This window comes from Talpa occidentalis, unplaced genomic scaffold (genome assembly GCF_014898055.3).
Source record: "Talpa occidentalis isolate TD23 unplaced genomic scaffold, MPIMG_talOcc4v2.1 talOcc4.12, whole genome shotgun sequence".
Classification (NCBI taxonomy): domain Eukaryota; kingdom Metazoa; phylum Chordata; class Mammalia; order Eulipotyphla; family Talpidae; genus Talpa; species Talpa occidentalis.
The window spans coordinates 95,760,896-95,788,091 of record NW_023601212.1 but is presented as its reverse complement, the minus strand read 5'-3'; the positions used below and the strand labels follow the sequence as shown (position 1 = coordinate 95,788,091).

Sequence of the window (27,196 nt, the reverse complement as noted above, 5' to 3'; positions counted from 1 at the left end):
CAGGCTTTGTGGACTCCACCCCCACCCCAGGGACCTTTTATTAACCTTTTGTGTGTGCCTGTAGTGGAGTATTAATAAGTCCCTTTTAAGTGCGCGGGTGAGGACCCACAGCCAGACAACCCCATTCAATATCGGGGCTGCCCTATAACATGTTGAGTTTGCAGGCTTAGTTGGCATCTTGCCAGGGAGGTCTTTAAGTGTCATGAAGTGTTTTATGGATTAGGAGAAAAAACAACATTGATAAACTCACACCCACTCTGGGGTAGAAGTCTGTCTGCCTGGGTGCGGGGATAGCTCAGCTCCTCAGTAACTGTGCCATTTCTGGTGAGTTGAGAACCATCTCTAAGTCTTAAATGGGTTGAGGGTGGATCAGCTGACCCAGGACTCATTTTGTGACAGTGGCGTTCCCCACCTGTGCTCAGTACGCTGTCAGCTCAGGGGGCAATCACTTCCTTTCAGTTTGACTTTGCTTTTCACACTTGGGGCAGAAAAATGTGTCTTTTTTGTTGTCTTCCGCACCCCCAGTTGTTGACCGTGGGGAGGGAACAGGAGATTGTGGGACAAGCTGCTTTTGTTATAACTAAAACAAGAACAGCTCTTGACAGCACAAATATCTCCTCTATCCATAGCTTAAATCTTCCCTGTCAAGAGGGGAAAATTAGACAAAAGAAAAATTCTGAAAGGATAATGAATCCTTTTTTCTTCCTGTGCCTTTTCCTCCTGGGGCAGCCAGTCAAAATGTCCTGGATTCATCTTTCTGCCCCCAACTCAGCTTATGCTGCCAGGTGATTCTTACTATGACCAAAGCTCAGGATGGAGCGGGAATAACATGGAGCTCTCCTCCTGTGGCACCCAGAACCCCACTCCTGATATTTTCCTCTTGGATATTTATTTTCTCATTTGTCCTTCCATGCAAATCTTCAAGGTAAAGGTTATGCATCGTCTCCTCAAAAATAGAAACTTCCAGGTATTTATCCCAAGGATATCAACTTGGAGGGGTCATCCCAAAAGCTCTACAAATGGTATGTCACATGAAGGAAACAGTAGACACCATATTGTGACGATAGAATAGCAGAAGAGCTGTCGGTATGAAAAGAGGGCTGTGATGTGTTGCTAAGATTTTTAACAGCACGGCCACAAAATTGTATGAATAATATGCTCTTACTTGTGATATAGATAGAGATGTGGCTAGAGATAGATTGCTAAATCACAAAATGTTCATCTCTGGCGGGAGCTTTTGTGGATTCATTTCTTTTTAATGCTTGTCCATAGTTTTATAATGATTTATAGTGATTGATTACATTTCTAATAAAATATATAAATATTATCTTTGAACGAAACCACAGCATGAAGACGTCGTTTGTCTTTCTTTTGTCCTTTAATGAATCAGGGCCAGAGATCAGTCTTTCAGTTGCTGGGCTCAAGTTCCTTTCATGCGACGTCTTGTCCCCTGAAGAGTTGCCAAGAAGCATCCGCCAGGAAGATGCCCACTATTCTGCCTGACTGTGCCGTGAGCGACCCCAGCGTGCAGGCACAGTTTATCCCCAGTCCTGTTTGACCATCCTTGGCTGTGTTGGACCTTAGTTTTGTCACATGGAAAATGGGGCTCATAATAAGTCCTGTCTCTGAGGGTGTTTGTGAGGGTTCCATTAGAGGATGCTTCTAAATCACACCTAGTGCTGAGTCTACATGAGCACTCGTTTGCTCCTCTGGTGCCCTACACTCTACAATTTGGGGTTCTTGGGGATCACTCTCTAGACATTCACATCTACCCACCTTATTAGCCACCTGTTTTCTTTTTATTTTTTAAGGGCACTAGCAATCATGCCAGGACAACATGGTTGAAAGTAACAAGTAGGTACATGAAAGGGGGCATTGGAAGCTCGTGTGTGTTTCCAGGGGCTGCTTGGAATGAAAGTGCATTCTGCCCTTCATCATGCCCCCATACAGTTTTTGTGTTTTAAAAGCATTGAAAGACTTTTAATACTTCTCTCTGCAAGCCTGAAATCCTTGAGGAAGGACCAAGTAAATCTAGCTCACTTATGGAGGATGGAAGTCCCCAGTCATTAAATAATAATAACAACCAAGAAAAGAAAGGCAGAGAAAAGCAGTATCGGATAAAATTCCAAATTAGAACCCAAATCTCTAAAGGGTTTTATGCTTCCTTTTGTGATTTAGAGATTCTCACCCCCTCTCTGAATATCCTTCCGAGCTGTGGAAATGAAATCGTTTCTCTGTGATAATTCTTGGTGAACATGTCACCTGGACTGTGGGTCTGAGGATGATTAAGGATTGTGTGTGAGGGCGCGGGAGAAGTAAGTCCATGGGGCCCTCGTGGCGGCCTTTGTCCTGTTAAAACGCAACACACAACCATTAGGGAGAGTCCCCCCTTGTCCCACCTCATGGGTGAGGAATGACTCCACCGCATCTCAGAAATACTCACGGCTTCCCCAGGCATGGAAATAACCAAGTCCTGGGCCTTACTCATGGCAGAATGATGACCGATCGACAGACGTGGTGTAAAAGCCCTGTTCAGATGAGCTCACTGAATCAAGAAATCCATGTGGCTCCCAGTTGCTGGGGAGACATTTGTGTTTTCCTGGACTCAGTGAAATTTCTTTAACCATATGTTGTTCTTTTCCCAGTTACAGCTAAATCTCTATGAGCACAGGAGTGGAAAAACAGATTTGTTATAATAGCTCCCTGGGCTGAACCCTGTAGTTGGTGCCCCTGCAGTCCTCAAAGTGGGCATGGTGATTCTCACCAAGGGCTGGGGAAACTGAGGCACAGAGCTATGAAGTGAGGTACTCAAGTTGGTATGGCTGTTGGAGTCAAGAATTCCTTTAGGGCCCCCTTTGCTCTCACCCCCTGCATGCAGTCCTTCCCCAAGGGGGCCTTCTCACCTCCACCGTGCAGTTAGTCAGTTCCTTTCACCCCCAGCTGCTCCAGGTTCGAGTCTCCATAGCCCATTGCCTGGGTCTGGCTAAGCACGAACAGTCTTCTCTGTACCTGTCCTAACTCCTTACAACCCATTCTCCATCTGCCAGTCCATGTCTTCGCTGAAAATGAAGGTAACTTGGATTATATCGTTCCAGTATGGGTCCTCCAGAGGTTTCCATCCACCTGGAAACTTTGAACAGCCCCCCGTTGCCTCTCTCTGCCTTCCCCGTCTGAGTCTGATTCCCCCTCCTCACGGAGACTTCTCATCTCGTTTCATCCACCTCAACCCACCGAGCCCCTTCCTGCCTCTGTGACGTCATGTTTGTTCTTGTTCATCCTTCTGGAATGCTCTGCTTGCAGGCTTTGGCCATGGCTTCACCGCCCCGGTCTCAGCTCAGATGTCACCTCTTGGAGACCCTCTGTGATGTCCCTCCTGCGCCCCTAGTCACTCTCTCCTGTCACATGCTTTATTTTCTTGAAAGCCCACATCAGTCTCAGAAGTGACTTTGTTTACATGCAGGCTTGCTTATTTTGGTGTCTTTCCTATTAGAATATGGTTCCACTTGGAGGGCAGAGACGAGAGCGGCTTGGTCCTCGCACACAGAGCAGGACCCGACACTTAGTTCCAGCACACCACATTTTAGGGGGCTGAGTCTGTTCTCAGTGAGTGAGTTTGTTCTTGGGTTTGGGACACGGAGCCACTCTGTGCACTGCTCTGGAAAATCTGTTTCTCACCAGCATTTATTTATGTTATATTTACAAGAGTCGAGGGGCATGAGCGAGGGGGCCCCCAAACAAGATATCTCCATACCCAGCAATGTTATTCCCTGCAAAGCTTGTTCAGTGAGGGTTTCTGGGCACGCTGGGTCAGGGTCAGCACCATGGCGGGCTGGCTTAGGACTAGGGGGTTGCAGGGTTAAAACTGGGGTAGTTCCAGAGAAACCTGTAGGTTGCTCACCCCGGCAAGAAGCAACCTGCTCTGCGGACACCTGACTTTTAACCTTGGCTTGGCATTTCTTGCTCATGCGTAGACATGCAACCGGATTCAGGGCTTGGGTTTAAACACTGGCTTTAGGCAACTGTCTCTGGAGCCTTGGTTTTGTCATTTGTCAAAGTGAGGGTAATACTGCTCTTTACCTGACAGAGAGGGGTGAGGACGACCTGCCACCCTGGGTGGAGCACAGCAGGCCCTCGTGCTGGTCATCACTTCCTTCTCCTTCCACCTTTCTGTGTAACACTGAAGCTCCCCAAGCAGCCAATGAGGACTGTTCTATTTTAAACGTCCTGATATTTCTGGGAACCAAGGAGTCTTGTAAGTCATTTGACTACACATATAGCCACAGACATTCTTATTGGTGAATCAAGGAGAATGCCTTTAACTTTCCATCAAAATCTCCTTTTAAAAATAACTGACAAATTTGACTTATTTTCATGGTAACGGTAGGATTTTGCCAAGGGGGGTTGTGAAATTCCTCTGGAGATAGTTGATCAAAAGGCAAATAAGGAATTGTCAGTTAGGGAGTGGGTTTAGACCTGCCTTGGGGCACATGATTAGATTGGAGTGAAATCTTCAACACAGATGGCCTCTTTCTGGCCTCTGTCTGCACCTCCAACCCCATCCTGAGCTAAATTCCCATGACTCTCTGACACTCAGCCATGCTGACCTCCTCTCAGTGCTTGGAAATGTCCACCTTCCCTCCTACCACAGGACCTTTGCACATGCTGCTCCTTCTGTCTGTCTCACTATTCTCCTGTCTATCCCAAGTTAGCTTTTACTTGTCCTTCAGATTTTCTCTCAAAAAACTTCCTTAAGGAAACTTTCCCTGACATAGCCAAGATAAATCCTTTGGTCCCACACTCTAAGAGTGTCCCAATTTTCAGACACAAGTGAGCATCTATGGATGTATATCATTGTTCAGTTAATAGGCCTCTCCCCAATTTCATTCCCTCTCTGTATGAAGCCCTGTCCTAAGTGCTGTGTTTATGTTGGTTGATATAATCTCTAAAAAAGCCTCCTGCAGTGGGCACAGGGCTTGCTCCCTTTGCACAGATGAGGACACTGAGCCACATGGAAGGGAAATGACTCACCTAACTCCACACCGCAGGTAGAACTGGGATTCGAACTCAGGCACTCGTAACACTAGGCTGTTCTTTTTCTTTAAAGCTCAGTGAGAGTGGTGGGCATGCTTATTTTTGTTTCTCATTCTCTCTCCAGCTCTTGTCCAGTCGTCATCCTGCACCTACATATCTGGGTTGCCATCTGGACCTACAGACTCGAGCCCTTGCCATAATCCATGGTTTTCATGATGCTCGGGACACAGATGTGCTTTCTGGCTGTGGATCTGTGTCCCCGGCAGACCAAGAGCTCTGGGGGCCAGGGGCTCCCTGCGGCACAGCTCAGGGCCTGAGACATGGCAGGAGATCAGGAAGTATTGACAGACTGGACGTCTGCGATGTCAGTCATAGGGTAGATGGGCTACATCGGAATCCTTTCTAGGAGGGCAGCAGAAAGCAGAAAGCTTTTCTTGGGTCTCGATGGCAGGGAGAGGTCTGGGAGATATACACACTTTGGTTGAAGGGATGTTGGTAGGAATAAGGGAGCAGTGCATTTTCCAGGGTGAAGTGAGTGCACGTGTGTGTGTGGGAGATGTCTCCTGCTGCTAGGGGTCCAGGGCAGGACCAGTGCACCCTAGGACTGTTGCCAACTAACCTGGCAGCTCCCTGAAGACCAGCACAACATCCTCGACAGCTGGGGTATGGGAGGTGTGTGTGTTCGGGGTGATATTTGGAAAGGTGTTTCCAGGTACCTTTCCTGTACTAATCAATAAAACATTCTTTTTGTTTAACTATTTATTTATTTGCATAGAAGAACTGAGGTGTAGGCCAGAGGTACCCGGGGTAAGAGGATTCACCAGAGACAGAGTGGGGAACAGAACAGGCAGACTGACTGAAATCCACTGCTGAGGGGAGCAGTGGGTGAGACAGGAAAGGTCTGCTGTGCCATGTGGGTAGCTCCCTGGCCAGGGATCGAACTCAGGCTGTAGCAGTGATAGTGCTGAGAGTTAACCCCTAGGCTACCAGAGAGGCCTTCCATAAAACATTTTTATGAGGTTACGTTAGGGGCTGAATTCATCATCAAATGTGTCTGTCCCCTCAAAATTCACCAGAATCTCAGAATGTGACCTTGAGATCGGCTGTTATTCAAAATGGTCAAGTTAAAGCCAGGTCATCTGGTTGACCCTAACCCAGGCTGATGTCCGGAAAAGGGGGGTAGTCTGGACACAGACATAGGCAAAGAGAAGGCGAGGTGAAGAGACAGGTGGAAGGTGGGTCCACCACCCTCAGGACCCTGAGAGCCCCGGGAATTCAGCCTCCACCCCCACCCTCAAAGGGATCCCCCCCAGACCCCTGGATCTGGGATCTCTGCCTCCAGAACTCTGAGAGGCTAATTCTCTGGTGTTGAAAGCCCCCATTTTGTGGCCCTTCATTACTCCAGCCCTCGCAGAGAGTACAGGACTCTTGAATGACAGGTGGGCTGGGGTGCACCAGCATGGATCAGCGTGTCAGAGATTCGGGGTCCAGAGGAATCGGGAATTCAAGCAGCTGACTTCACGGTGGGTGGAAGCCATGAATGAGCAACCACGGATAGAACAGTTTCACCCCTAAGTGGCCCTCGTGTTGTTCAAGCATCAGCTGTGCTATTCCTTTTTTTCTTTTATATATTTTTTACATCATTTTTCATCTTTGCACAATTCTTATCCAGTTTCACAGGTGAGGTGGCCAGGGTTCAGGGAGACCATGGCCTTCACCCAGGGTCACAGTGACAGCGAGGGGCAGATGGCCCCAGAACCTCAAATGGGGCTGACTCCCAAGTCCTGCTCCTTTCCTTCCCCTGGCCCCGCTCTGCCAGCTGCATGATGGAGCCTGATGGACATGGACCCGTGCAAACCACAATGATAGCCTCCCTCACTCCCTCCCTGCAGGGGGTGGGCTGGCACTGGCCACACTGTCCCTGCGCGCACTTCTACTTGAGACGGAGCAGCCTGGGGGCTGTGGGCCCTGGCTCTGTCTCGCCAACAGAAGGTTACAGGCAGGTTCTTTGGCCTATCTGGGCCTGTTTCCTCCTTGGGGGAGCAGAGACGGGAGAAGGGGGCTGATCACGGGTGGTGATGGCGAGGACTGGAGGGAAGGCTGCCTGTGGGCAGCCAAGCCTGGCAGGTGGGCACAATGCCTCGGTGGGTGGTGGCTGCCCCTGCGGATACTTGCAGTCATGTGGTGTCCCCTTCAGCTCAAGGACCTGGCGTGGGAGTCGGGTGGGGGTCTGGGTCCCAATGACCTCGTCTCCAAAGGCGCTGGCACACAGGAAAAGGGGCCTTGGTTACCGCCCTGCCACTCAGAATCAAAGCCCTTGAACCTAGCAAACAGCAGAGATGCACCTTCTGGCCCTCCACACGGGCCTGCTACGGCTACAAGCAAGACCTACTAGAATAGGCTTCCAGAGCCTCCATGTGCTCCGTCTACAGCCGCGGATATAAATAAGCCTCACACACAGCGCTAAGAGAATCACTCTGCAGCCTACACAGATGTCAAAATAATAACAGGATGATGTTAAGCAGGGAAATATTTTTGATGACTATTCCCCCATGTAGCGTTATATAATACCCCCTCCCAGTTGTTATTGTTGTTAAGTGAGATAATCTGAAGGCTGGTGAGTTCAAAGGTCTGTGACTAGATATTAGCAAAGCCTTTGAGCTTTGCAGGTTTATGCACAGCTGGGTCAATGGAACGTGGGTGTGAGATCACTTTGGAGGATTCTTTCGGGGTAGACCAGATGCCCCTGGCCTGGGGGTGCCCAGTGGGACTTGAATACGTTCATTGAGCACTTACTAAGTGCTGGGCATTGTGTTGGCTGCTGGGAGGGGGATGGGACCCGACGGGGTGCTCTTGCTTCTGGAGCTTGTGGTCCAAGGAAGCACAAACCACTCTAAGTTGTGATTCCTGCTGTAAAAGGAACAAAAAGAGGCTGAGTGAGTGGGAGGAGCCGGGACTGGGGACAGAGGATACCGAGCCATTGAGTGGTGGGAAAAGTACATTCCAAGCAGATGATTTGTGCCCAGTCCTTCAGGTTGGTAAGAGCTGCTGTGGCTGAGGAGTGGAGAGAGCCTGTGGGGCTGGACTTGGGGTAGGGCTGGACTTGAGGGAGGGGGGAGCCGGAGATGTGCCCCAAAAACACAGGAGACCCAATTCCAAAATAACTAAACAACAAATAACTTTGCAGTATAAGTATGTCCCACACGTTGCATAGGATTTATACTAAAAATTATCTATTGTGTACCTGAAATTCAAGCTGAATGTGATGTCCTGTATTCTCACTGGCTAAATCCAACCACCCTGGCTGCAGCGGTCAATTATAGGCGTGGTGGTGGAGGTGTTTAGATAAGTATTAGGGGCCAAGAGGACGGTTTGTTTGGCACCTAGAAGTTCTGACAGAGTAAGGAGGAAAGCAGCTGGGTACAACACACCCTGCTGTGGGACCAAGAGCATCTTGCTTAACCTCTCTGTTCTGTCACAGCTGAAATCAGACTTTCTCATTTGGGTCTGGAGAACCTCCACTGAGGCTTCAGTTGCAGAGCGTCTGCTAACAGGCTGCAAAGGGAACTGGGAATGTAATTATTTGAAGGGAGGCGTTATCAGAGCCCTTGTGAGCTGTGGCTACTTGGGAGTTTCCTGGGCAGGGAGGGTGTGACTGAGTTTTCCTTCAGTCCCAGGCTCTGATTGGGCTTGAAACAGCACAGTTACTGATTTTGTCTGTATTTTAATTTTTGATGTGTTCTCATCATGGATTTTTTTTTTTTTGGAATCAATTCTGAGCTTTAAATTGCATGCTTGCGGTTTAAAACTATTTGCAAATTAAAATGATTGTATTAAAATATTCTTTATCTCTGGATCTCTGGACTGAGATTTTTGATGTCCTCACTTCCCCATCCCCCTATCTTTTGAGCCCAAGGGGAGTGACTCATCCACTTACCTTAGCCCTGGTTTCTGGGTGGGAACCAGAGTGGAGGCAGCCAGATGTACCTGCCAGGCTGAGCTCAGACCCTCTTTGAATGGGGGTCCTGTTACCTGTGACTCAGTTTCTTTTCAAAGTTGATAGTGAAAGAAATCCATGACAAGTGCTTATTAGGATGGTGCCAAGTTCTTAAGATGTGTTCCAAACACATTAACCATCAGTGATACCTTTGAACCTCAGTTTCCTCATCTGTAAAGGGGGACAACGCTGACTTCTTAGGTGGGATGTCAATGAGATGATTTTTTAAAAATATTTATTCATTTATTTATACAAGAACCAGGGTACAGGCCAGATGTGTGAGAGGGTAAGAGGATTCACCAGAGACAGAGCAGGGAACAGAACAGGCAGACCAACAAAATACACTGCTGAGGGGTGCAGCGGACGCTACAGGAGAGGTCTGCTGCACCATGTGAGACCCTCGCCTGCCGGCCAGGATTAAACCAACACTGCAGAGCCTGTGGACAGCTTCACAGCGCTGTGCTCAACCACCTGCGCCACCAGGGGAGATGATTTTGCAGAATGTCTAGGTGCCTCCTGCATCCTCTCCTGTCTTCACTGGAAAAGTAGATTATTTTAATCTATTGCCCATTTTTATTACACCTCACCACTCTCTTGCAAGCCTCAGCAATGGCTTCTAGGCAAGGACAAGAATGTGGTAGAGGCTGTAAGAGACACAGAGGGCCAGTGGAAATGTGCCAGTGGGGAGATTGGGTGTGGTGACCGTGACCTTGAGGACTTGCGGTCCTTTGCATTCCAGCAACAGGTAAAAAGCAAGGGTTTCCCCAGTGCCCACTCTTTGGGGAGCCACAACTTTCCTACAGGCTGGTAGAGCCTTGATCTCTGGCCACCACCCTACCCAGCCATGGGCTCTGCCCCATTAGAGATGCACTTTTGAAGCTTCCTGGCTGAGGCTAGGGTCCCATTGGCCCCAAGCTTTATCACTCCTGCACCCTCCGCCTCTTGGTGTTTGAATCCAGGTCTTTGTCTCCACCTCTTATTTCCTGTGCTCTGACTTTTTATATGTTCTTTCCCTTAAAGTCAGTTTCTAAGAACCTATGGACAGTGTTACGTGTACAGGGTAGGTGCTCAGTTAACATGTGCTGGGTGAATTGATTATAATTTGGTGAACATGGGTGGTCACATTTCTTATCTGTGAAATGGGAGCACTTATCCTACCTGCCTTATAGGGATGTTTTGAGAATTAAAGGGTAATGAATGTAAATGCCTTGCACCGCGCACCAAAGTGCCAGGCATGTAGTAGGTGCGCAGTAAATGTGCACTGTTGCTATTGTTACAATTGTCAGTCTTGTGAATCAAAAGCAGGGCTCTCTTGCCAGTTGCCTTAGGCAGGTATGGTTTATGTTGTTCCCCAGGACTACTGAGGCGCCCTTAGCAAATGGGTGGCAGGTTTATCCTGGAATCTAGGATCCTCACTCATCGAGCCTCTAGCAGGCTGTTGTGTCTGCTTTTAGATCACAGGTTGGACATAGGATTTGTTTTTGTTTTTAAAGATTTATTTTTATTTATTTATGCATACTAGAACTGGGGTGTAGGCCAGAGGTGCTGGGGGGTAGTCAGAGGTTTCACCAGAGACAGAGTGGGGAGCAGAACAGGTAGATCCACTAAAACACACTGCTGAGGGGAGCAGCGGGGAGACAGGAGAGGTCTGCTGCGCCATGTGGGTCACCTCCCTGGCTGGGGATAGAACTCGGGCTGCCATGGCTGACCTTAGCTTGATAGTGCTGAGACTTTAACCCCTGCACCACCAGGGAGGTCCTTGGACATAGGATTTAGAGAAAGTGTCTCTTCTGTGTGGGGCTGGGACACCATTGAGTCTCTGGCGCTTTAAATGCTTTGGGCCTCAGGATGGAGTAGAGCTGGGATGGGGCAGGCGAATGCCTGTGATGCCTCTGGGACCATGTGGTGCCTGGGCAGGTGCCGCCAGCTGGGCTCTGGAATTGGATGCACTCAAGTTCGATTCTAAGCTACACAACTTTCCAGATGAATGCCTTTGGCAAATGGCTTCTCTGTGCCTTGGTTTCCTTATCTGCCATTCCAGGGGGAAAATCAGATGAGATAGATGCTGCATCTCTCCAGCTGGCCTTACTGCCTTCAATCTGTTCTCTTGGCTGAAGTCAGTTGAGTGAGTTGGTTAATAATGTGGTAAACGTGGGCAGGCCCCTTAACTTCGGTGAGCCTCGCATTCCTCATCTGTTCTTCCTCATCTGTTCATTCCTCAGCTGTGTCCTTGCTAAGAGGCACATCTGATGATGTGGCCTCTCTCCCAATGAGCAACATGCTGATGCTTTGGCATGGCCCTGGGACAGTCTAAATGCTGTTTCCAGCCCTCCTGGCCCTGACACTCCTTTCCATTTCACCTGCACCTGTGCCCTGCAGCCGCCTAACTCCAGGCAGGTTTGCTCTTTTTTTTTTTAAAGATTTATTTGTTTAAACAAGAACTGGGGTACAGGCCAGATGTGCAGGAGAGTGAGAGGATTCATCAGAGACAGAGCGGGGAACGGAACAGGCAGACTGACGAAATACACTGCTGAGGGGAGCAGCGGGAGAGACAGGAGAGGTCTGTCCTGCCATGTGGGTTGCTCTGGCTGGCAGGGATCGAAATGGCACTGCAGAGGCCGTGGACAGCTTCACAGTGCTGCGCTCAACTGCCTGCGCCACCAGGGAGGCCCAGCCAGGTTTGTTCTAGGCCTCATGTCATCCCTCCCTTTGCTTGGCTGCCCCATGCTCCTGCCTTCCACTCCGCCCTCCGTCCTTCCGGCCTTTAGATGTCACTTCCTCAGCCCCAGACACTGGCATTCGTCCACTACCTGCCTCTACTATAAGATAGTCTCAGGCCAGCTGGCTAATGGGGAGTGGGGTTCTGGAGGGGCGTCTTAGCTGAAGATGCTAATAGCCGAGTGCTTCCCCGGAGGCTTGAGGTATGGTTCCCTGAGTCAGTCATGGATCCATGGCTGGGAAGCATCCGCCCGTGGGCAGCCGGCTTCACCTTCCCGCGACTCAGTTTCCCCATTCAGAAAACAGGCCAACAGCCACTGCCATGATGGGGTGATGTGAGGCAGGGGGACAAATGCTGCCTGCGACCCGGGGTGCTCCCCGGCACTGGGTGTTCTCACCATGCCAAACCACCCTTGGTCTGGGCACCTGAAGACAAAACCATTCCCCAAAGAGCGTGCGAGCTCTCACAGACACCCTCCACTCAGCTCCCTCTCCTGCCTCCGGGTGCCTGCGGGAAGCGGCCTCAAGTACCAAACCTTGGGCAGCTGGGAGAAGTGGCCTTGTGCTCGGCTCCCCGGCTCCTCCACCCCACACCGGGCTGCCTGCGGTCTGTGATTTGCAAAGGGCAAAGGGCCATGGGTGTGTGTGTGTGTGTGCGTGTGCGAATGTGTTTGTGTGTATGCATATTTGTTTTGGTATGTGTGTTTGTACATGTGTGTCCATGAGTCTGTATATATGCTCACACATGTTTTGTGTATGTGCATGTGTTTATGTGTGTTGTGTTACGTGTCTGTGTCTACGTGTGCGTGTGTGTGGGTGTGGGTGATTGTCTATGTGTGTCTAGGAGTGTGTGAGCTAGTGCATGTGTATACTTGTTTTGCGTGTGTACGTGTGTGTTTGTATGCATCGTCTGTGTTGTGCGTGTGTGAGAAAACAGCACCCGGAGAGATGGGATTCCCCTGTTCCTTCGCCCTTTCGCCCCCACGTCCCCGCCTGCATCACGACCGTCCCCGGCTGTCCTCTGCCCCCCTCTGTCTCTGACCCTCTTTCGGTCTGCCTCTCCCCAGGCCTTTCTGTCTCCCCTGCTGAGCCCCCTCCCCAGCACCCAGTCTGTGTTGGCACCGAGTACCGGTTACCTAGGAAACCACAGCCGGGCGAGCACGTGTGATTGGCCAGGCTGGGCCGACTCTGGGTTGGTGGGCAGATTTGCGGGGAGTCTTGCCCTCCATCTCCTTCGGGGGGAGGGACACTCTCTGGAACATAAAAGACCCCGAGGGTGCTGTGGAGACTGGGCCTCCAGCGGGAAGGAATTCCTGCTGCAACAAGGACTCAGTTGCAGAGGAGGCCACAGAGCACATTCCCCAAAGGCGGGCGCGCCGGAGGCTGGGGGCTTATACTCATCGTTGCTCACACCTACCTGCTGCTGGCTTTTAGCTGAGCTCTTTGTGCACACCGGCGCCTTCGCGCAGCTTAGCCAGAGGTGTCGCTTTTCTCTCCATTTTACAGACCAGGGGAGGGAGGCTGAGTGGTCAGTCACGGGGCTGAGGCTGCACAGCTGGAAAGTGCAGAGCTGGAAGGGGACCCCGTGTGTCTTGTCATTAGGCGCAGTGCAGCCCCCTCCCCTGGGGACGCTGAGAAGGGATGGGAGCGTGGGGTCCGCACTCACAGCTGGTAGATGAGATGACCACCCCCCCACCCCGCTGCCCTGCCCACTCTGTCCCTCCTCTTATCTGGCTCTTCTTTCTCGGGAGTACTGAGGTGGCTGCTCCATGGAAGCCCAAGTCCTCGGGAGCCGGGGCCTCACCCCTGCTTGCTCACCTCTCAAGCCGTCCAGGGGTTCTGGGGTTGGAGGGTGGTGGTGGCTGCAGCATAATGTCTCACCTCCAAACACTCAATAATGTTTAAATGCCAAATTGGAGGTTGTGCACATTGACAGGAGGGTGATGGAGGTCATGTGTGCACCCCTTTGGGGTCTTGGGGACCTGTGATGTGGCTCCTGTGTCCACGTCGCGAGCACTTGCTCTACACTAGCTGGGAACTCTGAGAAACGCTTTCCCTGGATTGTCAGGGAATTCTCCGATACCCAGCAAGGCGGTTTCTCCCTTGACCCCCAGCTTGCAGATCAAGTGCCCGACGGTCAACGGGATGAGGGATTTCTGGAGCCCGCTGAGGGAGCTGGCGAAGCAGCCCAGACTGATGCAGCCGTCCTGACAGTGCAGGGCTCCCGGATGGGGTCCCTCGCAGCCCTCCTCGCTTCTCAGGGATGCCGGCCGGGGAGTCCTACCCCCGTGCTCCCGGGACACTGGCTGCTCCCTCGTCCCCACTTCCAGCCCAGTCCTCCCCAATGCCACCCGGCTACTTGCGGGTCATTGACTGGCCCCTGCCACGACCCCAGTGTCCTGTTCCCTAACTCTCCTGAGAGGCAGCTGGAAATAGGGGCCAGTAAACTGGCTAGATCAGGGCTGACGAGGTGGCTCATCTCAGGCAACTGCTGCCCTGGGCCCGGGAGCCGGGGCTGGGCAGCGGCTGGGTGGGAGGGAAGGAGGGGGTCACTGCAGGGCTGGTGGGGGCGGGCAGGACACGCGCCCTCCCCTCATCAGGTGGCAAAACGGGACCTAGAATCCTACCTGCCAAATGCACCTGTCACAGGTCAGCATCTGAGTCACTTGCCAGGACCACTGATCCAGGGCCAGCCTACGTTTACATGCGCGATCTCATCCTGAGCTACGTCTACATGTACGTCTTAGCTGTAATCACAGATGCTGTGCGACCGACATCTCCTGTCAATAGAAGCTACTTTTGCACCTGTCATCTCACTCAGTCTTTTTCAAGAACGATGGTTGGGCCAGTCAAGATTTTTGTTCCCATTTTTAGAAACTCAGGCTCAGATGGATGAAGCAGGGCACCCGGACCCTCCCAGCTGGTGAGATGCTGTCTGGCTAAGCTCACCCCGTCCTGTTGTGCCGTTGGCCTCACTGCGGCTTGAAGGTTAACTGGGTCACCAGGGAGTCGGGATAGGACGAAAGATGGGCAAAATGTCATGCTTCTTCCCTTGCTCTGACATCTGACGCTTGTTCAATATCAGAGCCTCAGGTCACTTGGATGGGGAGTGTCTCTGGAGGCTGTGGTTCTCGAGCGCGATCTAGAAGGTAGAGCAGCTCCTGGAACTTGTCAGATACGCAACACACCTCACCCCAAGGTGGGGGATGAATCCCACCCACTGAAACAGGAATGTCGGGAAAGGGGCCCAGCAAGCTGTGCTCACCTCGGGTCCCCTGGAAAGACATGTCCCCCAGAACCTGTGTCCTTATTCTGAACAAAAGGCCTTTGCCGCTGTCATTAAGTACAAAGCCCCGCTGTAATTAAGGTGCATTGAGGTAAGCCCTGAAGTCCTTATGAGAGGAGGAGGGAAGTGTGGCAAGGGGATGGCACAGCAGGGGTCTGGACAAGCCTGGGAGGCAGAGGCTGGCAGAGGCTCACAGTAACCTGAGGACTCGATTCTTCCAGAGAGTCTCCAGGAGAAACTAAGTCTGCAGACCCTTTGATTTCAGACTTCCATCCTCCTGAATGGTGAGAGAAGAAATATCTGTTTTCAAACCACCCAGTTATGGCAGCCACAGGTGACTTGGTGATTCTGGGGCACACGAACGTGGAGGACCCCTGACTGCAAGAGGTAGGCCTCCCCAGATGTGAGCTGCCCAGGCCTTCCCTGCTGGTCAGGATCAGTCCAAGGATGTGATGCTTTGACACGCTTCTGTACTGATTCTTCTGCACATTAAAAACAGAGCATTTAGCCTTGAGGGACGTCACGTTATGAGTCAGGCCCTGTGTCTTCCTTCCGTCCCTGCCTGGCCACACCAATCCAATGAAACACTTTCTTTAGCCAGCTTCCTACTCTTGCAGGGACATTGTTATTTGTTATTTCTACTGTTATTTCTACTGTTACTTTTATTGTGAGTGTCCCCTGCTTATCTGCACTTGGCTGGGGAAGAAAGCAACCCTGATTTGTGGTAGAGACACACGTACCCACTTTGGGCCCATTTTCTGCCCCGTGCCATGAGTGCCCTCTGGCACACTGCACAGAGCACAAGCGGCCAGAAGCAGCTTAGTGGAGGTGACAGGCACAAGGCTGGACTCCTTGGTTTCCATCTGGGGAGGGTGGGCTGGACCACCCAGGAGGCAGAGCAGGGGCCTGGAAATTTCCTAATCATCAGCTTGGCTGCTGTAACAACATGCTATATAATTGCATACTTGAGAAGTTTCCTTTCATCATGTTCTGATCTCCAGCATCTGGTGTCTGCCCCTCCAAAGACAGAGGGCTGGGAGGTGAGAGAATCATCCCCGGCCTCAAGGTCCTGTAGCCAAGGAATTGTGACCACATCTTTAGGACTTGAACCCTTGGGCGTCTCTTGAATCCAAGGTTCTCTGCTGTTCCTGTTGCTCGCAAGAGACAGGGAAACGGGGCAACCTCTGGGTCGGGTTGGAGAAACATCCTCTAAGGCTTCTGGCTCCCTAAGGGATCCCTCTGGTTCTAGAAACAGCTTAGAGATTTCTGGAGATGCTGGGCAGGAGCAGTGTATTCGGTTTATAATTCCTGTTGTCTCCTGTGTGCAGGGCACCTGGCTGAAGTTATCTTAGGTCACCCTCATAAGAGCACTCTATCACAGAAGACAAAATCAGGCCCAAGCAAAGAGCAGTCAGCCCAGACCACACACTGCAAGGGCTTGTCTAATCCTGTGTTTCTCAGATGGATTGTCTCACGAGAGCCTGCGCAGCACATAGTAGGATATTTATCGACTTCCTTGATTTTTCCCCTCCAGATGCCATTAGCACCTGTCCTCCAACTGTCACAACAAAAAATATGTCCAGCCATTTCCAGATGTTCCCTGGGAGCAAAATCACCTCCTACTCCAGCCCCCCAGCCCCCTGGGAGCTGAGAACAAGTGGTCTAACTTCAGATCTTATATTCTTATATGATGCAACTTGCTAACTTCATTACCTCCTGGTTAACTCCCCCCCACCCCACACCAAACACACACACACCCCTTTGCCATTTCAGGGATGTGGACCAAACACAGGTTTTAAGATCAAGTGGTAAGTGACTGGGCTTCAGTGAAGTGTCTCACTGGATGGGCATCTTGAAGCTTCACTGTCAGGCACTGGCAGTTGCACTTGCTCTGATTGGCTTCCTAACTCCAGCTCATTCTTCTCCACACATCTCATTGGCTGTCTTTGCCACAGATTAACAGCTGTCTCTAGCGGCTTAGCCCTGCACTCTGTGCCTGTGGGTGCTCAGTAAACATTTGTTGAAATGCACAACGACATTTCATTAGCTCTTGTGGCCTGTGACGGTTTGCCTTGATTATGACTGACTTTGAGACAAGAAGCAGAACCTACTCAAGCTAAATAAAGCAAAAATGACTTATTGACTGAAAAGACGCAGGGATGTCTCTGAGGCTTCACCAGCAGGAGGACAGCCCAGCTCCATGAGGTGCTGGGGCTCGTTGTCTGCAAGATGTCGGGTTCGCTCCAGTGGGGCTCCTCTCTCTCTTCCTCTCTATTTGCTTCCCGCCTCTTTGGTTCCTTCTCTGTGTCCACATCAACTTTATCTACATTATTATTCATGTGGCAAAAGGGGACCACCTCAAAACTGAAGTCTTGAGCTCCCTCCCATCCACCACCACCATTTACTTGACTTATATATATGTATATTGTCCTTAATATTGACTCCCTGTAAGGACACACACCAAGTTATACTGCAATTATAAAAAAGTGGCAAAAGCAAGTGAAAAGAAGCCCAGGAGCATGAATAGAAATCCCAGGGGACTGGCTTTATTGAATAAAACCGTGATGGTTTTAATGCACACATAAATGGTTGGAATGAAAACAGGTGCTTCTCTTAAGTAATAATCATGATAAGAAAGAAAAATAGCCAATGTATACAGAGCATTTGCTGTATGCCTGGCACTGTTCAAAGTGTTTGATTTGTTTTCATTTCCTTGAATCCCTGGGAACTTGATGGAGAGTCTCAGGGGTGCAAACTAACATTAAGCCCAGTAGTAAATGGAGAGGAGAGGGCCACCCCAACTCTTCAAATGCACTTTTGCAATTAATTAGGAAGATAAAGTGGTTAAGATCTGGGACTCTGCAGTCAGCCAGCCTGGCTGTTGGCTGAATCTTGCTGAGCGTTCTTGTGTGTTGCTTAATATTTCTGGGCCTCGGTGTCCTCTTTTATGAAAGGGGTAGAGTAAAACCTATATCCGATGACTGTGGTGAGGATTGCATGGGACAGAGAACCTCTGTGAAATGTTTTTAGCACAGTCCCTGGTACATAGAAGGCCCTTGATAAATGGCACAGTGGAAAGGAGATTCAGGGTCTGGATTCCTGCTTGGCAGCATACAAGTTTGCACACGTAATCACTTTTCTCTTCCATTTTCTCATCTGGGAAATTTGGTGATGGGGTCTTGTGGGGTCTTATGAGGAGGAATTCAGATACTTAATATGGTATCTCACGCGGTTAGATTTTACTGTGTTGTTGTTCTTATTACCAACTTTCTAGGATGATGTACTAAAGTAGCACAAAGAAAAAGGTGGGTCATTCAAATGACAACATGCCACCCATTCTGCTGTTCAATGCTTTGCACTGTGCAATTAGCAAATTAACACTCGATTTTTTGCAAAAATGCCTTCACAAGGGGAGGATGCTTGTGGCAATCACGACACCCCATAGACAATGAGCTTCTCCTGGAAGATCCATTTTCTCCTGACAAGGCTGGCTCGGTTTGATGGCATTTGCATTCCTCTCGATTTGCCTAATTTTAATGAGACGTTAGATTAATAGCACAAAAGTAATTTCAGATTACTCTGGTTCCTTGGCAAAAATTCTGTTGTCATGACATTGCTCTGTTTATACATGAGCATCTTTGCCATTGATTTCCTGAACCAAGCTCTTGCATGCTGGTGGCTTGCACGTGCAATGGGTATTTTTTATTTTATTTTTTTTTTTTTAAACTTCTTATCTTCCTCTTTTTTTTTTAAAGATTTTTTTTTTTTATTTATACAAGAACCGGGGTACAGGCCAGATGTGCAGGAGGGAGAGAGGATTCACCAGAGACAGAGCAGGGAACAGAACAGGCAGATTGAATGAAATACACTGCTGAGGGGAGCAGTGGCGAGACAGGAGAGGTCTGCTGCGCCATATGGGTTTCTCCCCGGCAGGCCAGCCAGACAGCCAGGATCAAACCCATGATGCAGAGGCTGCGGAAAGCTTCACAGTGTGGCACTCAACCGCCTGCACCACCAGGGAGGCCCCAATGGGTATTTTTTAAATATATAATTAAGGCTTTAAAAATCCAGGAAACACCTTCTTGGAGTGTTAACAGTACATATTAATGTTCATTGATGGAGGCGGCAGAAACCAACCAGGGCTAATGGAAGTGAAATGAAAATATAAAGAGATGGGATGGCTGTGGAATCAGGAGCCCTGACAACACCAGGAGGAACAGATCTTTGAATAACATCTTTATTGTCCAACGGCATTTCCTTATAATGTTGATGAGAAAAGAAAATCCCAGCCAGTGTTGAATGAACATTCATTTGAGGACCTGCCATCTTGCTTGAACGGGTAGTTTCTAAGAACTGAGGGACAATGTGGTTGAGGGCTGACTCAACCAGGTAGAAAGCCGGACAACTGGGCAGTCTTGTCCTGCGTGATTGGCTCCAACATTTCTCTCATCCTTGTTCTGATCTACGGGAGGGATGAGGTTTCAGGAAAGCCCCATGGGCCTGGGGTGGAGTTGAAATTTGCCCCTGGTCTGGGTACTGCAAGTTGAGATATGGCCGTCTGCAGTTCCAACAAGAGTAGGTGTGGCAGGCATGGGGCACAGTGTGCTCATATGAATGGAACTCCTTTTCTTTGGTTGTCATTTCCCAAAATCCCAATCAGTGCTTTGCAGCAACTGACTAGTGTCCAACTTTAGCCCGACTTTGACGGGAGATGTGAAATTGACAAGCTCATTATGGGAAGAGGGAGCTGCTCATTATGGAGGATCGGGATTTTCAAAAGCATTCCTCATCTCATCTGAGTTAGCTCAGGGAGTTTCTGTTGCACCCAAGAATGAATAGAAAATATGGCCCCCAGGTACCGCCTAGCCATCTGAATTTTGCGGGATCATTTTATAAGGAGCGGGAGTCCCCATCTAGATTTAGACTCAAAGCTGTGGGAGGGGGTCGTTTGGCATGGGAAGCAGAGGTGGGAAGGACAACTGTAGCTCGCTCATCATCGTGACCGTGACAGGACCAGGCGAGGCTGACAAGCCAGTCTGCATGACAAATATGGGGAGGCTAAGGAAAGCTGGGTGGAAATTGCAAAGGGAATCGTCGAGGTAGGGCGTGAGGAAGGACTTTGCAGCTGCAAGGAAAGGTAGACACAGCATCATTTTAATCTAAGGTGGCCAAATGGACCTCCCAGTCCTCTGCCCCTGATTCCTGCCTCTCAGGTGTAACCACAGCATTCTTCCAGCCAGGCCTGGATTGCAGTTTGCTTTTCCACCTGCCCCCTGGGAATGAATGGATTAGTGACTGGGAGGGACAACACAGTTTGCTGCCTCCAATCTGGATTCAGGATTGAGATTATGAGTGGAACTGTTGGGCTGCACTAAATATCTTCCCAATATTTTGCCCTATTTAGCACTGACGACTCATTAGATAATTGCCAAGGCAACACAAATGACAACAACAACAGAAACCCCCAAGGGGGATAAAAAAGGACAGGAACTCAGGTAGGGGTAAATGTTTAGGAGCAGATGAGCGGTATTAGCCAGCCGTGTTTAATTCCCTTGAGAACACACGGAACCGATACATACCACGTAGGGTACCTCTGCATTGTGTACAAAGAGAAAACACAGATCATTCTGAATTAAACAATGCAATGCATTGACTAAAGTAGGAGCAAAATCAAAAAAAGATGTTCAATTCAAGTGGCACTTGATCCAGCAGTCCGTGGGCCCGATTTTCTCTAACTTTTCCTTTCCGCAGAAATAGCTCCATCCTCAGGTGTCTTTTGGGAGATTATCAAGAGTTTCGTGCTCTTCTGGTTCCAGAAAGGCTGCAGCAGCTGCAAACTCACCATCGTCATCCCTCTCCTTGCAGAGAAGAGAGACTTCAGGACCTTCCTGCACAAATCCTGATTCCCTCTCCTTGACGGAATCAGCTCACATGACCTTCTCTGGACCAACCCATGATTGGGAGATGGTGCCAAGGTCTAGCCTTAGAACTAAGGGGAAGATCAGGCCCACCCAAACCACGTGACTGGATTCGAGTGGAGGTAAATTCCCCAGGGAGAAGCAGGGCAGCACGCCAGGAGAGAGGGGATGGACACTGAAGAGGCAATAAAAATATTCTCTGCAATGTGGGTGGTTGGTGAGGGACTGAAGTCTGTTTCCTCACAGCCATTGCTCAAATAAAACAGGAGTAGGGGAAGCCGGAAAGTCATCCTGCGCGGAAGTGATCAGGTGCAAGTTTTAGGGAAAATCCTGCCCTTCCCAAGACCCCATCATCCCTCTCACCACCTCTGGATGTGAAAATTGGTTTGGGCCAACTTTGCTACTGAATTGCTCCACCAGCTTTGTCACAAGTTTCACTCCCCCAAAGCCCTGCTGTGTGTGCATGCTTGCGTGTGTGTGTGTGTGTGTGGTGTAGCTGGCACACAACTGCTGTGTCAGGTGAGCCTGGGCTTCCCCATTGCTGCAGGATGCAGGCACAGGCACCAAGAGCAGGACCACCAGTTGGCTGGTGAAGGAGAAACTTGAGCAGTGGCTGCTGTTTGCCCCTGTCTGTCTCCTGGCCTCCACGCGGGCTCATGCTGGCTCCTTCTCGGGCTGGTGCGGGGACAGGACAGGGACATGCTAATTGGACAAGTCGCTCACTCAATGTCTCTTGGTCTGATGCCTCATCTATGCGCTGGTCACATGATGGGTTATTCTGAGAACAGCAGGCATTGCCTGCGATGGTGTCTGCAAGGCAAGAGTGAGTCACGTTGCATCTTAGATTGGGTTCCCTAGAAGCAGAGTCTGAGAAGGGATTCTTCTGCCAGTGATTCATTGAGGGGTGCTTTCTGGAGCAGGGGAGTGAGGGGAGAGAGGAAAGCACATACAGTCACGTGTTGCTTGATGATAGGGATACCTTCCGAGAAGTACAGTGCTGGGTGATCTCACCTTTGTGGGGAAGTCAGAGAGTGTATCACACAACCTGGGTGGCACAGCCCGCTACACACCCAGGCACACGGTGCAATCTATTGGGACGACCATCGTCTATGGGATCCATTGTTGACCAAATCGTCATTAAGCGACACACACGGGCAATGCAGGGGGAGGAGCTCACAGTGGCTCCAGCCTGGGCCTCAGGGGGATCTTGGAGCATCTATGGCATCGCAGTGCTGGTCCCACGTAGAAGTTAGGGGTCTGGCCTGCTGTGTCCCTGTTATTCAGTTGTTGACCTTGCACTGCACCAAGGTAAGGAAAGGGATGACCTCACTGGAGAGGCATTGTTCAGCTGGAGCCAACTTTCCAGAAAAGATGGTGCAACGTAGCCTTGTTCTCAGCAGCTGGGGAGCGGGGCCCCTCCTGGTCAAGGGCGTCTGGACAGGGCACCCACGCTGGACACAATCTGTTGAGGGGGAGGGAGACAGGGCTTGTGATTAGCTCCAGTTTATAGACATGGGAGCTGAAGTTGAGAGACACAACGACTTACCCAAGCCCACCCTGCCCGTGGCAGAAGAAGAGCAAGGAGGAGGCCAACTTCTTGCTCCTGGCAATGAGGTTATTTATTCTACTTGTTCTCTCGAAGAAGCAGAGCAGGTGATCTGTACCAGCCCTTTGTCTTCAAATTAAGGAAACCGAGGTCCAGAAAAGACCAAGGGACCCCGATTCATAGGGAGAGTCAAGCAAACCCGAGACCTCGCCCGTGTGGACACCCACCTTTGCACCGGCCAGCCGCTTTCCGCTGCTTCTCTGTGAAGACAGGCCACCGAGGAGGCTTGGCTGCTTTCAGGAGACATGTCCCCATGAACTCAGGGACCCCTGGCTGTGGGGAAGCAAAGTCTGATCATGTGAAGAAGCCCCCCAACCCCAGACAACAGCGTCACTGCTTCCAAAGAGGCTTGTGGGAGATGCTGGGAGCTTGGGTGGGTGTCAGAGAGGGTGAGCTGGCGCTCACACTCACTTGACGGTGATTTGTTGTGCCAGGTGGGGAGGGCGGGGAAGCAGGGCACCATCCAGATGGGTCCCTCCCTCTGGAGGTGACAGTGGAGTGACAACAAAAATTAAACTATTCTTCATGTGATTAAGATGACAATCGTGGTGAGAGCCGGGGGAGGCCCGGAGTACGGTGTGAACACAGAACCCGTGCACAGTGACCTGACCTGGTTTGGGGACCAGAAAGCTTTTCTCAGTGGGAGTGGGGTTCAAAAGGAGATCCAAAGTATGAAGAGCACAAGGGTGGAAAATAGTGACATTCACTAATTAAGCAAAGACAAAAAAAATAAAGAATGAAGAGAAACTAACTAGGAACGGGGGTCGAGAGGAGACGGAAGAAAATTCCACCCAGAAAGAACAACTTATCCGTGGGATTCGGTCCCCTGTCTGGCCCCTGTTTGAGAAAGATCAGAGGGATTGGAAAGTGGGGTGAGAATAGGTTTGCTGAGGATGAGGATGGGGTTTGGCTCTTTAGTCAAGGGGAGGACATTAAACGAAAGTAAGCAGAGTGTGAAGAATGAGGGTGTGTGTGTGTGTGAGTGTGTGTGTGTGTGTGTGTGTGTGTGTGTACATAGGGTAACAGGATAAGGTTTGTGGTTTTTTTCCCCCAAAACATTTTATTTTTATTTCTCTCCATTTTACATCATTGTTCATTTTTGTGCACTTTGCTTTCTCCTCCCAGGCATTGTCCCCAGAAGAGTCCACCACCAAGTCACCGGTGACCCCTCACCATAGTCTCTGGTGCTCTTCCTGCCCCATTTTAATCCCACTGCCTCCCCCTCCCCTGCTGAATGGCTCTGATTTATACTTGCCTGATAGCTTTGTCTTAAAAGTTTGTTTTTAAAAGTATCACTCTGTTAATTGTGGCATTGGGGCAATATACATCCACATGTGGAATTAGTATATACATAAATATTAATTACTATTAATATATAATTATTATTAATCTGTAGTTGCAACTGACACCCCCAACAGGGCCAGAACTTTGTATCCTATAGAGTTAGAAAGATTCTAGCCAAAAGGGTTAGAAACACCTGTGTCCTTTTGTCCAACGAGAGTCGTTGCCTGCCACAGGATTCAAAGTTGAACAAAGAAAATCTCCAGTAGATGATGAAAGGGCAAATCTGTGTTGTGTGTGGTTGTGCCCACTTGGCGCAGAAATTCTGACGTCAGAAACTAAGGTGCAGGTTCATCTAGGGTCCAGGAAACACCTGGAGCAAGAGACCTTTATAGGGTTTCCCTGTACCCTGCGCTCACGGGCATTTTTGGATCCTAGAGCCCCTGTTGAAGATGAGAGTGTGATCAGGAACATACAGGCCACCAGGACTAGGCATTTCACATACCAGAGAGTTAGCACAGTAAGTATGAGCAGCATATCAAGAACGTGGCCCGTAGGACCATCTGGAAGGAACTATAAAATACATTTGTTTAGAGTCTCCCTGGTGACGCAAGGGTTAAAGTCTCAGCACTATCAGGGAGCTACCCACATGGCACAGCAGACCTCTCCTGTCTCCCTGCTGCTCCCCTCAGCAGTATATTTCAGTAGATCCTCCTGTTCTGCTTCCCACTCTGTCTCTGGTGAATCCTCTCACCCCTGCATCTCTGGCCTGTTCCCCAGTTCTTGTATGCATAAATAAAAAAATAAATCTTTAAATATATTTGTTTAACATGATCAAAGTGATAAAAGAAGGAGAGAAGACAATAAGGAAGACAAAGATACTGTTAAAAAAAAAATGAAAGATTTTAAAGCCTACTGAAATTTAGAGAAAGCCAGAATGTCATCATGGAAATTAAATACTCAATTTTAGAGTCAAACAGATTAGACATTGCTTCTGAGAGAGGCGGAGACTTAAAGACCAGAGTGCAGACAAATGGGGCCGGGGCTGGCCTGCAAGAAGTAAGAGGAGATTCAGAGTTGGCTGCACTCACGTAGTAGGTAGGAGACGGTTGTGACAGTTTCTGGGTACAGATCAGAACTGGCATGAGAGGTGTCCACATACATGGGGAATCCATGAGCCTCAGATGAGCTGGATGCCCAGGTAGGGATCTGAGCACTTAACTATTAAAGTTCAAAGCATCATGTGAGAGACTGGGGGTGGTGTTTGGTGGGGATCTAGGCAGGTTATAAATCTCAGAGGCCAGAGAAAGCCGCCAGGCCTGCGGGGAAGAGCCAGTTATCCTTTCAGTAATTATTGATTCTTCTAGTTCAGTCCTGGCTTGGTTGGTTGGTTGGTTGGTTGTTTTACCTAGGTGCTCAGGTGTGCTTTCAGAATTTCCTGGGGAGCATGGTATTTTCTCCATGCCCCCTCCCTGCTGCCTTTGTATCCCTCTGGCCCCCACTGTGATGGGCTCTCTGTGGGCAGGGCACTGAGTGGTGGGGGGTTACATGGTGTGAGGACACCCCAGTTCAGATGAAATTGCCACTGACTCAGCCCTTCTCTCCTGTGGCAGAGGAGGGAGGTACTGAAGGATTTAAATAGATGTGGCTTGCCCCTCTCTAATCGCTTCCTCCCTCCTCTGCCTCTTCTGGCCACTCCTCATAAGGGATACCCCAATAGCATGGGGGGGCCGATCCACAAGTCTCTCTTTTCAAGGAGGCTGCATCTTGGTACTTTTCCATCCTCTCTGCTGTTTAGCCAAGGTGTCAGCTGAAGGGATTCTGGGAAAGAAAAATGGTCATTGCCACAAGAAAGGAGAGGGGGTAAAATGTGGCAAATTGCCCTCATGGCTCCTCTGCTTTGGGGTGAGGGTAAAGATGCACTTCCTCTACCCGCTTTGGAACAAGATGCAGTTGACAAGACACGCACCCCAGCTCCCCATGCTTGGAAGATGACTTTAAAATAGGCCATTCGACAAAGTAAGCTAAGAGCCAATTGAGTGCTAAATATACCCATTCTTATAAAATCTGCTATTTTTGAGTTAAATGTTGCGGAAATTACTGAATTTGCATTTAATTATTTTAATAGATCTTGTTTACAGATGACTAGGCAAAAATGAAAAAAAAAAATCCCCCAAACTAATTCACTTTGACTGCTCCGGTTGTAACTGTGCCTAAAATAGAAAAACACACTCAGAATATTTTCTCAAAGTCAGAGGGAAAGCCAACTTTAATTCCATTTGTCTCTGTGTCAATGCCACACATGCTGTCTCCCCTATTAAATGAGATTCATACTTTTGAAATCGGGGGTGAAATGTGTTTTTCCTGGAGGACTTTTCTGGACCTGTCTCTCACTTGTAGACTTTGTTTTGGGTGGCAGGAGGAATAACATTTTTTAACACCCATAAGACCACGGTCCTGGTGATCAGTCACCTCTGGGATTGAATTCAAGTTTTGCTCTGTATTAGCTGTGTGTCGTCAGGTAAGTCACTTCATCTCTCTGAGTCCTGGTTTCACCTGCTCAAACAGGAATACTGATTTAATTGTGTAAGCATGACAGGAAAATGAATGACAACATATGTATATATACAGTAGAGTGCCTGGCTCATACTAGGTGCTCAGTAAACACATATTCCTTCCTTTTCCTCCTTGCTCCCTCTCTTTAGATGTGATTTATTTTTTTCTTCTTTTTTCCTTCTTGTTAGAGGAATCTTGCTGGGTTAAATAATTTGACAAATACTTCCTGGACCCCAGGAGAAGCACAGAATTTTCTGAGTGATCACAATTGACTATGCTTGCAGGCCCCTTGTATTTAGAATTTGTTTCTCAGTAGGCAACAGGCAGGCATCTCCTTGAAATGTTTTTCACAGCCATCTCTGCTTTGGGAACAAGCAGACCCACTCACTCATGAGACAAATGTCTGTGCAGACTTTTGTCAAGCAGAGGATGCTGGAAAGAGTTCAGTGTTGCTGCTTCCTTCGTGTACTGGCTGGCCCCTACATTCTACAGAGGTTGCATGTCTTCATTCAGTGGGGGAAGGAGCAACGGGTGAAAGAGGAAAGCCATAGATTCCCAAATATGAATATGGCTACCTTGTTGGCCAGGGAGGGGATACCAAAAAGGAAAAGGACACTAGGGTGCTCTGTTCGCAGGAGAACAATGATGCCTTGGTCTCCATGTGGACCTCTGAGCCTCCCATCCACCCCTGAGCCTCCCATCCACCCCTGCTGCCTGCACGGACTGGGGGTGATTCTTTGGAAGGGTCCCTGGAAGGGATGGCTGTGAGTCAGCCGTGGGGATGCAAGCAGAGCAGATTCCTC

At 49.6% G+C, this 27,196-nt stretch overlaps 1 protein-coding gene across 1 annotated transcript in view; it reads left to right on the top strand.

The window, feature by feature from the left end:
• SHISA9 (shisa family member 9) overlaps window positions 1-27,196 on the top strand; it is a 239,807-nt gene that overhangs the window by 118,802 nt on the left and 93,809 nt on the right. The window lies entirely within an intron of this gene.